The sequence below is a fragment of the Bidens hawaiensis genome, unplaced genomic scaffold, assembly GCF_021521415.1.
Source record: "Bidens hawaiensis isolate Kalapana, Puna unplaced genomic scaffold, B.hawaiensis_p1.1 tig00030508_1, whole genome shotgun sequence".
NCBI lineage: Eukaryota > Viridiplantae > Streptophyta > Magnoliopsida > Asterales > Asteraceae > Bidens > Bidens hawaiensis.
Window position 1 is genome coordinate 230303 of NW_027495083.1, and position 10786 is coordinate 241088.

General features: G+C 33.6%; 1 pseudogene across 1 annotated transcript; it reads right to left on the reverse strand.

Moving 5' to 3' along the window:
• Window positions 1-7167: 7167 nt before the first annotated feature.
• LOC143580513 (bZIP transcription factor 27-like) lies at window positions 7168-10423 on the reverse strand (annotated as a pseudogene). The gene is made up of 3 exons (XR_013143669.1): window positions 9747-10423; window positions 7602-7679; window positions 7168-7517 (listed from the first exon to the last, which is right to left on the reverse strand). The product of XR_013143669.1 is annotated as a bZIP transcription factor 27-like (transcript).
• Window positions 10424-10786: the final 363 nt, after the last annotated feature.

Consider the following 10786-nt stretch of genomic DNA (forward strand, 5'->3'; position numbering starts at 1 on the left):
TAACATTAATATTATGTCTGTTTGAGACAATTTTATTTTGCTGTTTTTTATGGTCGGGTGTGCCGAGACATTTGACTATGGACTTATTTAGCCCATGTGGGCATGGTGTGGATGATTCCATACCCTATTTTCAGTACTATTATGCTTTAGTTGTTTGTTGGTTGTATGCAATTTTTTTTATTTAGGTACCCCACAGGAAAACAGATGAAAAACAGGGGAGGCTCTGTCGAAATATTGTTAGCCCGTAGGGAAGTTCCTTTCCATTTACTCGCCATACTTCATATGAATATTTTTATGAATCAATTCACATTGAGGACAATGTGAGATTCGAGTGTGGGGAAAGGAATTACTTGACCAATTGTTTGCTCAACTAATTATAAGATTTTCTAATAACAATTTTTTTGTAGCAAACAAAGACTATTTTTATGACAAAACTAAATGAAAATCCAAGAATTTTTGTTTGCAAATAACCAGCTAAATATCTACTATATTCAAAAATGTCAAAAAGTGAAAAGAAGTTTTTTAATATTGAGAATATTATGCAAAATATGACGTTTATACCCAATATTTCTATTACTGTGAGATAAATTTCATGCCATATAAATGTATTTTCGGAAGCTTTGAATGAGTCATATGTTTCGTGTGATTTAGAACTTGTCGCAAGTGGTCATTTCAAGCCTGCACGAAGCTTGTATAAGAAAGAAGGTAATATTATCACAATTCCCTCAAACCATTCTACAAATTACAATACAAAAACCAACAACACTACCAAAAACCTTACCACTTTATCCCTCTCACCTATAAAATACAACACTGGTATTTTACCGGCAGACCCTAAAGAACTGGAAATGCATTCTTTCGATTTCAATTTCGTTTGCTACGTACATTTCACAAAACCTAGGTTACCTCCAAAACTTAGGGAGAGAATTTTTCTCTTTAGCAATGAGATGAGGAAAAAGTGGCGCCAAGACGAACAAAAGCCACCATTTGTGTAGTTTCCAAAAGAGCAATGAAAAGAAAAGCAAAAAAGATACGAACGCTGCTTAGGATGCGGGGATGTTTGATGTATACCAAATTATACATCTTTTTAGCCTCAAATAATCTCTAAAAACTGCAAGTTCTATCGTATAATATAGTTCAAATAACTACTGATCATGTTAAAATGTATTTTCAAGTATATCCAAGCCTCGAACGAAGAAACGAATGAAAAGCCCAAGAAAACAGGAAAACACGCCCCCATGCTTCATGGAACACGCCCTCATGCTTTCCTGTGCATGAAAAGACAAAAATCTTCAAGAAAAGACAAAATACTAAACAGCTGTACACGCGGCCGTGCTTCTGAGAACATGGGGCCATGGTCACATTTCAGCATGCACAATCTAAAAACGCATTAAATGCGAGTGGACAGTTGGACACGGGTGTGTGCCTCACCAAACACGAGGTCGTGCCTGAGTGCCCATACAACCTATAAATAGTGGAGCATGTTGCATTCATTTGATGTGCTTGAATAGAGTTCTATACGGGTTTCTCTTATAAAAACACCCACTTTGCACTTATATTGAAGGTCTTCTGAAGTGCTTGAAGGCTTAGAGATCATCATCCATCATCATCATCATCCATCACCATTGAATAAGGAAGATTCATCCACATTTGGTTAAATTGTTCTAGTTTGATCATGTGTTTGTTATATTCATTTATTTTGATGTTCATAACCATGCTCATTATGAGCTAAACTCCATTTACCATCTAATTTCTATGAAAAAACTTTGTTTTACTTGATGATTACATTAAATATGTGATTTAGTTTAGTAAGGTACATGTTTATCTTGCAATTATCCTTTGATGAAAAATGTTTTATAACTTTAACTTAATAAATCAAGGTTGATGATTAACAATAAATCATGATTCACTCATGTTCTTGGAAACTATAAATGGTAAAAAAGAATTTCTTGATAACTTATCTAAGATAAAACACGGATCCTCATATAGTACTTAGAAATGATGAGATATAAGCTATGATATATTTCTCTAGTTTTGATAATTCTGAAATAACATTGTTAACACAATTGCTTAGGTTATCATGCTAGTTAAAGAACTCATATGTTAAAGGAATGTGTAAATTGTAACCTACTTAAATCAACCAGGGGGGGAGAGATTGTGTGACTAAACTATAACCACCCGAAGTTGTTAGAATTGGTATTTGAGAAATCGAAGTAAATCCTAATCTTTCTACTTTACTAAACTACTTGACTACTTAAATTGACATTCTCGTGGTAGACATGAAATTAAGCTAGGGTCAACTTGAAAATATGCATGCTACTTTCTTTTAAGTCATAGAATATGTTCATTTAGAAATGAGGGGTTATTCTATCATATATTATTAAGGCAAGATTATCACATATTTACATTATAATCATCAAGAAAGAATGGAGTGGATTCTTGATCTTAGATGGTAACCTTCGTATAACCGAATTACTTACTTAGAATTTCTCTTCTTGTTCACCTATATATATATGTGTGTGTGTGTGTGTGTGTGTGTGTGTGTGTGTGTTATTTTACAAAAGTTTAAAAATCAACCCCAAAATGACTATCTTCTCCATTTAAGTTAAAACGAAGATTCATTATTAGAAATATTTGTGTTCACGGATCGATACTTGGTTTTTATCAATACTATTCTACATATATGATAGGTACACTTGCCTATTTTGTGTGTGTTTAGTGTTAGTAAAAATCGTTTTTATAAATTTAAAACACGATATTGTGCGAAAGCTAAAATCCCAATCCTCCATAACTTGTTAAGACTACTATCACAACACATCAGTCATACCGCTTAACCGCAACGAAGATGTATGGCGGAATTAGGATCTGGATGAGTTGATCAATGGAGACTTTAAGAATCATTGCAAATTTTGTGACACTTTTTTAAAACATGATTCGAACTCAACTTTAAAAGGCATATCGAAAAGAAATTTTGCAGGGCGTTAAAAAAGTTCCCACATCGGACCAAATTGAATTGGGTTGAGATGGTACAATATTTCGTTACAACATGAAAGCAGTTCAGGATAGAATGACAAAGTTCATGATAAAGAAGGTTTACCGTTTAACCACTTTGAACTATTCAATCTCGCTACCCTCATGTAAGTCATACCACCCTTAGATGTCATTGTCTAAAATTTTGGGAATGTGCAAAAAATGAATTAATTTAGTTTTTTCGAACTACACAAACGGGTATGAATTTTACTTGTGATGTTTGGCCGACACCACATGGTACAGCGGAATCCTACCTTTGTGTCACCGCCCAATGGGTCAATCCGGTTTTTTGGAAAATGATGAAATGCACCACCGCGTTAGAAAACTTTCCGTATCCACAAACCACCGAAAATTTGTTTCAAATTCTAGATGAGATAAATAACAACTTTTAACTTGAGGAAAAAAAATATATTCAGTATAGTTTGAAACGCAACAAACAATACAAAGGCTGTTGAAAAAATTTACTTTAAATATACACCGCTTTGCTACATAATGTTTTTTCATGCTCGATGCATTTCTCGTATTATTAATTTGGTTGTTCAAGACGGTCTCGCCAATGAAACCATCAACCGAGGTTTGAAATGCTTTAAATATATGTTACAAGTTGTTTTCAAAAGTGAGAAAAGAAGACATCTTGAATGCACAAATTATTGCAAACCGGTGGAAAGAAAATATTTGGGGCCGAATTGGGACGTTCCATCCCGTTGGAACTCAACTAGTTATATGCTCTCGTGTGTTTTTGACCAACAAGAAACATTACAAGCATTTCATCAAACTTTTGAGGATCGATGCGAAGCTGATATGTTTCCGGATGGTGCTTGGGTAAATATCGGTTATTTCGTGGAGTTTCTTAAGGTTTTCAAAACCGCAACCACTAAATTGTATGGGGTTTACTATCCTACAAGTTGTTGGATGGTGCAAGAATTATACAACATCTTTTTGAATTTTAGAGACTTTGAAAACAAGAATCATCTTTTCAGTTGTCTTGTTGAACCAATGAAGAATAACTAACTTTAAAAAGTATTTGAAGACTTACCACCGATGTTTATATGCGCCGTAGCTTTAAGCCCCTATTTGAATTTTGTCGGGGTTGATGCATTGATCGAGGAAATATATGAAAGCTTAGGCATGCATGAGATCGCCCCAAAGTTGTCGATGCAAGCGAAAGAATCTTTCAACAAATCCCTTCATGAAATTTCTGATCATTATTTCCAAATTTATTGTCCAAGCTCAAAATCAAATATTTTGCAGCAAACAACATGTAGGCCAAGTAAGGACACGCTTATAACAATGATGAATGTTGCCCGTGAGTCAACGACTAAGCGACAAAGGGGAAACACACCAACAAGTGAACTTGGTCGATATAGTGGAGCAAACTATGTTAGAGGTGCATCGGTCAAAGAAATTCGCAACCATGATGTTTTGGCTTGGTGGAAAGAAAAGCATAATGAATTTCCTACTCTTTCCGCCATGGATCGTGATTTCCTAAGCGTCTAAGCTTCAACGGTAGCTTCAGAATCGGTGTTTTCTCTTAGCGGAAGGATATTATCGATGAGAAAAACAAAACTCACTTTGGAGTCGTTAGAGATGTGCATTTGCCTAAAGGATCTTTTGGACGCGGTGGATCGTATACTAGACAAGGCAAACTTTGAAGATGAAATAACACTTGAACGTCCAATTCATAATGAAGATGTGGAAGAAGGACTTCTTCTGGGCTATCGGGGGTGAAGAAAACGAAGACGAAGAGGACTAAGAAGAGTTTGAAGACGCTTGAAGAAGTTGAGATGTTTAAAATAAATCTGTATTTGTTCTAGTCATGTTTTATGTAACCAGTTTTATGTATTTGGACCAGAATCACCCGATCAACTATAATGTAATCGGGTTTTATATGTTATTAGTCTTACTTTAATGTAACCGGCTTTTTTTAGAAAATATTACTTTTTTAACTAACCACTTAAAGTCATAAATCATAAACATATATATACAATCACTTCATTTCATTAGCTTAACGACACACATTTTATTGTAAAACGACAAACTACAAACATTACTAGGCATAAACCCCAAAATAACAAACACCCTTCGCCATCTTCATCCGGCTCTCTATGCCTATTAAGCTTTGTTACCGGGAGCGGGAGTTGCAGAGCCGAACGACTCTCCCGCTTCCACTTTCTTGGCGTCCAAACGTATTTTTTCCGGCAATACTTATTGATATGCTTTCGGAGAGTGGTGTTCGACACCACTTTGAGAAACTTCCCATAATACTTGCACCGAGCCATCTCTTGTGTGTCGGTCATAAAACACAAGTCATAGTGCGCCAAACCTCCGAGCATCTTGGGGTTTCGATTACCATAACTTCATCAACATTGTTTGCCATGGCTTGCTGGTTTAAGCAAATTTACGATTTAAAATGTGTTTTAGAGTTAAAGAAGTGGTTTAACTAATCCTAAACATAACCTATCTATTTATAGAATGTGTGTATGTATAATATAGTCAAAACCGGTTCCAACCATCCAAAAATGACTATATAGCCGTTGGAACCGGTTTCCAACGTTCAGAAACCATTCAAAAATAGAAAACCTGGTGTACCATGTTTTCGGGTATAACCCAAAACCGGTCCTACCCTACCCAGTTCCACTGGGTTTTGATTTTCTTTTGTCGGATCGGGTCTGATTCCTACCCACTTCTCTTGGTAAGAACCGGTTCCAAAAGACTTGGTTCCGGGTTTAAAAATTATCCGATTTGTGCACGTCTAGTTAATACTGATAGTGAATCCAATTTACAATAATGGTGACTCCCCTACAACTGGTTTTATGCTATGTTTTCTCGCGCAAATAAACTCCGGTGAAACTGTACAAAGACGAACATATTAGATTAAAGAGCATAAGCTAAATACTATCTGAGAAAAAGAGTGACATCTGCTGCCATCAATATATTGTTGACATGTGATATACTAACAGCCAATTGTAGTGACATACTTGGTAGTTCACCAGTTCTTCAATTCTCGCATACTTAGAGAAACAACTAACCCTTTGCACTTAAATTAACTGATGATACAAAATACTGTTACGGGTAAACAATTAATTAGTTTTAAAATTCTTAATTATTTAGTTCACCAGTTCTTCAATTCTCGCATCATCACTTTTGGTTTAAGCTCTTTTGATTTTCAGTTTTTTTGGTGCTTCAGTTCTTCATGCAACAGTACGTTCTTTTAGTAGTCAGCCGTTCTTCACAGGGGCATCAACACTTTGTAACATGATCATTATTTCTTTTACTTGTGAGGCACTAAATTTAAATCAGTTGTATGATTTGACAATCATCAGTTCTTTATTATAATAATTCTACGTATGCGAATCTATTCGAATGAGCGGAACTATGAAAGCAATTAAAAAAAATTCAAAATGTTTAAAAAAGCATTCCAGAAAACATTCATACATAACACTTCAAAGTGATTAAAAACAATTCCTAAATACATTTCATAACATCTTGTCAATGATTCCTGGTCCAAGTGGTTGAGCTGAAACATCCAAAGACTTCAATATAAAAAAGAGATGTCTTGAGTTCAAGTTTCATATTAAAATAGATGATTCTAGATTGGGTCAGAATGTCTTCTGACCTATGATAAGCTTCCTCCTAATGATGGAATAGAGATGATCGAATGAATCAATGGCTCAGCTGATTGAAATGGCCATTAAAGAAGCATAATACTTTTATTAGAACATCCATTTTTAAGCCCAAACTAGTTGCACAGTCATAATCAACAACATAACTAAAATAAGTCCAAATCACATAAAGGCTAAACAACATGTCACATCTAAAACTAGCTTCGGATATAGAGCCACTTTTTCAATTTTTTTTTATTTTTAGAAGTTTATTTTGAGTTAATTAAACCCCAAAATTAACTAATACAAAAGAATAATCATCTTTGTTAGAGAGATGATTAGAGAGATTTTAGATAGAAATAAATTTGTTGTAAAAAAAAATAACTATAAGAAAATTAATCATCTTTGTTATTAATAATCATGCTATCTGCTTTTTTGTTATACAAACTTTTTTTTTTCACATTCGACTTCATAATCAAGCTCAAATTGATATAATGTTTTTTTTTCATATATAATTAATGGAATAATAAACATTAAAAATACAAAAAAAGGTAGGGCATGTGCACCTAAAGAAAAGGTAATTTCATGTCACATTCAATACTTAGGATTGTCAAATTACTATATTAGACATGTGGGCCAAAAATACAACCATGTAACCAACGACTTTGGAAAAATGGACCCAAAATAACCCAACATGACATTCTACCTGCCACCCCTCCTCTTATATATAATTTCATAAACACCCCTCAAAATTTCGTTCTTACATATTTTCACCTTTTTCCTAAAATAATAAAATATACCCTTCCTCTTTCTCTTAAAATGGAGCAGTTGATGTTCTGTGGAGGCCCCCCTTTTAGTCATTTGAGCTGTTGTTGCCAACTGTAACTGTCCAATTATTATATAATAAAACCTATGTAAATAATAGATGATAATTTAAGCTAGGTAATAATAGATGAATGTACTATCAACCTGCTTTTGTTGCCTTTTTAGCTTTGCGTTTTCTACTTTCAAACGTTCGACTTCATTTTCCAACTCATTGGTGTAAGCCTGGTCAACACAGACTAAAGGTTAACACAAATATGCATGTCATTGGTATATAAGACCAGAAGTAGAATTAAACACAACCACACAATGCATGCCTCTATGCACAAAATTGTAAAGTGGATGGAATTTGGACGATTTCTAATATTACAACACTTGAATCTTAAGAGAGGGTGTTGGCCATTCAGATTGGTTAAACAATTATCTAATATATTCGTCAGCATGCTTGACTTACCTCTCCTATAATAGGTTAATGGGTCTCACACGATTTCATGCATGTAGAGTAGTTGAGGTTGTGTAGGGACTAAGGGGGTGTTTGGGATTCCTTATTTTTATATCCTTATGAATTATAATTTTTGATAAGTTAAAAAAAATGTTTGATATTAGTTATTACGTGAGAAGATAAGTTAATATGTTACAAATTTATAACTTATAACTTATTGTATAAGTCATTAGAAGATAAAAATAAGGAATCTCAAAAACCCTCCAACTGTTTGTGTAAAGATGTAAAAAGTTGGGAAAATTCTCAAAATAAGCGTTTATGAAAACGTTTTTCAAGTTTAGGTGTCATTTGCAAGAAATTCCCAAAATAGGTATTATAATCTAATCGTGACGAGTAGTTTGTATAACCATTTAAACCTTGACACGTGTCTTTAAACTAACCGTAACGAGCAGATTTACTAACCATTTACTCGTCACGACTAAATAAGTTTTATGCGTTGTAATCAACTCCCACGAGTAATTCATAAGTTCTTTAGTCGCGACGAGTAGATTATAAGGTTAAACTAGTCGCGGCGAGTTAACTACTAATAAACTAGTCGTGTAGGGAATGTAAACCAGGTAAACTAGTCGTAGCGATTAAAGGACTTATAAATTACTCATGGGCGCTGATTACGAGGCATGAAACTTATTTAGTCGTGACGAGCAAATTATTAGTGAACCTGCTCGTTACGGTTATTTTAAGGGCACGTGGCAAGTTTTAACTGGTCCTACAACCTACTCGTGTGTAATCATAAACTACTCGTCACAACTAGATTATAATACCTATTTTGGGATTTCTTGCAAATTACACCTAAAACCTGAAAAACGTTTTCATAAACACTTATTTTAGGAATTTTCCCTAAAAAGTTGTTTAATGTCATATTAATAGGTATATTGGTGGCCTAAAGTTGAAAATAAAATTGAAGTGTAGCCTAATCAACATAATTACTGTTATTATTAGTTACAAATCACATCATTTTAATCAATAATTAGATACATTTAATACATACACCCAATTTTCTGGCAAACATATTAATGGGAAAGTGTCAAGATTACACTCAGTGGTCATTGGTAGTCATTATGGTAGTGGGGTCTCTAGTATCTATTGGTCTTCATACAAGACCATATATGTAACATCACAAACAAATCTATCACAATTTGTTGACTCTATGACACAATTGTTTATTTTACATTTTTTTTACTTTCAAATTGTCATTATATTTTACATGTATTTTTATATGTATATACATATTCAAGGCACAAATTTTATGCATATATAAACACATTGCCGACTTACTACTTTGAGAATAAGTAATATATTATCATATTAATTTGTTACTAACGATCATAACTTGAAGATATTTTTAATTAAAGTATATCATTAATAAAATGAGATGATATAGTAAAAGACATACGTATGGAACAAAATGTGTGCACCCCACAAAAAAATCAAGGAATCCAGCTTTGACAAGGCATCAGATAAGTTATGCTTTTCAAATGATTAAATTTTGTTTAAGAAGAGAATATAAAATCAAGAAAAAAGTGAGGTATGATAAATTATATATTATATATTTTGACAAATAAAATACAACTCCAAGTTCTAAATGCTAACAAAAATAGTACTATTTATATATTTATTTTTGTTTGTGAAGTTATCAATAAACCAGCTTATGAAAAACATTTTATAATGATGATAATAAATATTGAGCTTGATTTATATTTTAAACTGTTAATCAAATGTTTGTAACATTTTGGTATGTTAAAAGAGAGTTGTAATAATTTTTTTATTTTCTCTAACCATAAATTTCTTACTTCTCCGGACTTAAACCCAAGATATAAGTGCCGCAATAATTTAATATTAATAATAATCCGAGTCAACTCGTTGGTGGACCCAACATTCCGAGTAATATGATCTTCCGGACCCGAGTTCAGAGTCAACAGCATCGGTGGTGGAGGTGAAGGTGGTGAAGAAACGTTAACACTGGTGGGTGTGTCATTACTAGTAAAGGGTTTTCCAAGAAAGTCTTGGACAATGAACCCACAGTAGCCGTTGACACGGGCGGCATGGTGGTGGTTGGTGGTGGAGAGATTAATATCTTTCCAAACCTCATCCATTGTTCTGGTGTTGTTTGAATACATGGAGTGGTTGGAAGAAGATGAAGAGAGTGTGGTGGATCTTGATGAAACCCTAAATTCAAGATTATGTTGGTTTGTATTTAGAGTGTTTAGATTGTTAACATCATCACCATGAGATGATAACATTTGTTGGTTGTGTGTGTTTCCTGAGTGTGTGTAAGAGGTAGGATTGAAACCTAATATGACATTTGTCATAAAACATCAAGCTTTGTACTAAAAGGAGGAAGTGGTGGCAGTGATTATTGAATGGTCATGAATAATTGGCGTTTTGTGCCTCCATAACCTATGATGTTGTGACAACAAAAGATACTTATTTTCACAAAGACAACACCATATAAGGATGTGACAAAAATTTGCTTGTTTCCATTTCTTTTAGTCTCTTTTTCTCTTTATATGCATGCCAATTTGCTGTCGTTTTAGTCTATGAAAGGTTCGTGTTTAATGTTTATTCATTTGGTCTCTCACTTTGCTTTGCGTTTGTTCTAAGAAACTAGAGTGTACATGAATCCCATCAAAGTTGGATTTTTTTGGTTTTGTATTATTTTATGTAAAGAGAAAATTATAATTGTTGCCTTTCTAAATTACCTAAATTTTGAAATGTGTCATTTTCATTAATGACTTTCACTTGTTACTCTTAATTTGAATATTTTCTTTGGTTTCGTCCTTCACACTAACATTTATTAAGTTTTCTGGTTAAGTAACCCATGTGCATTTTA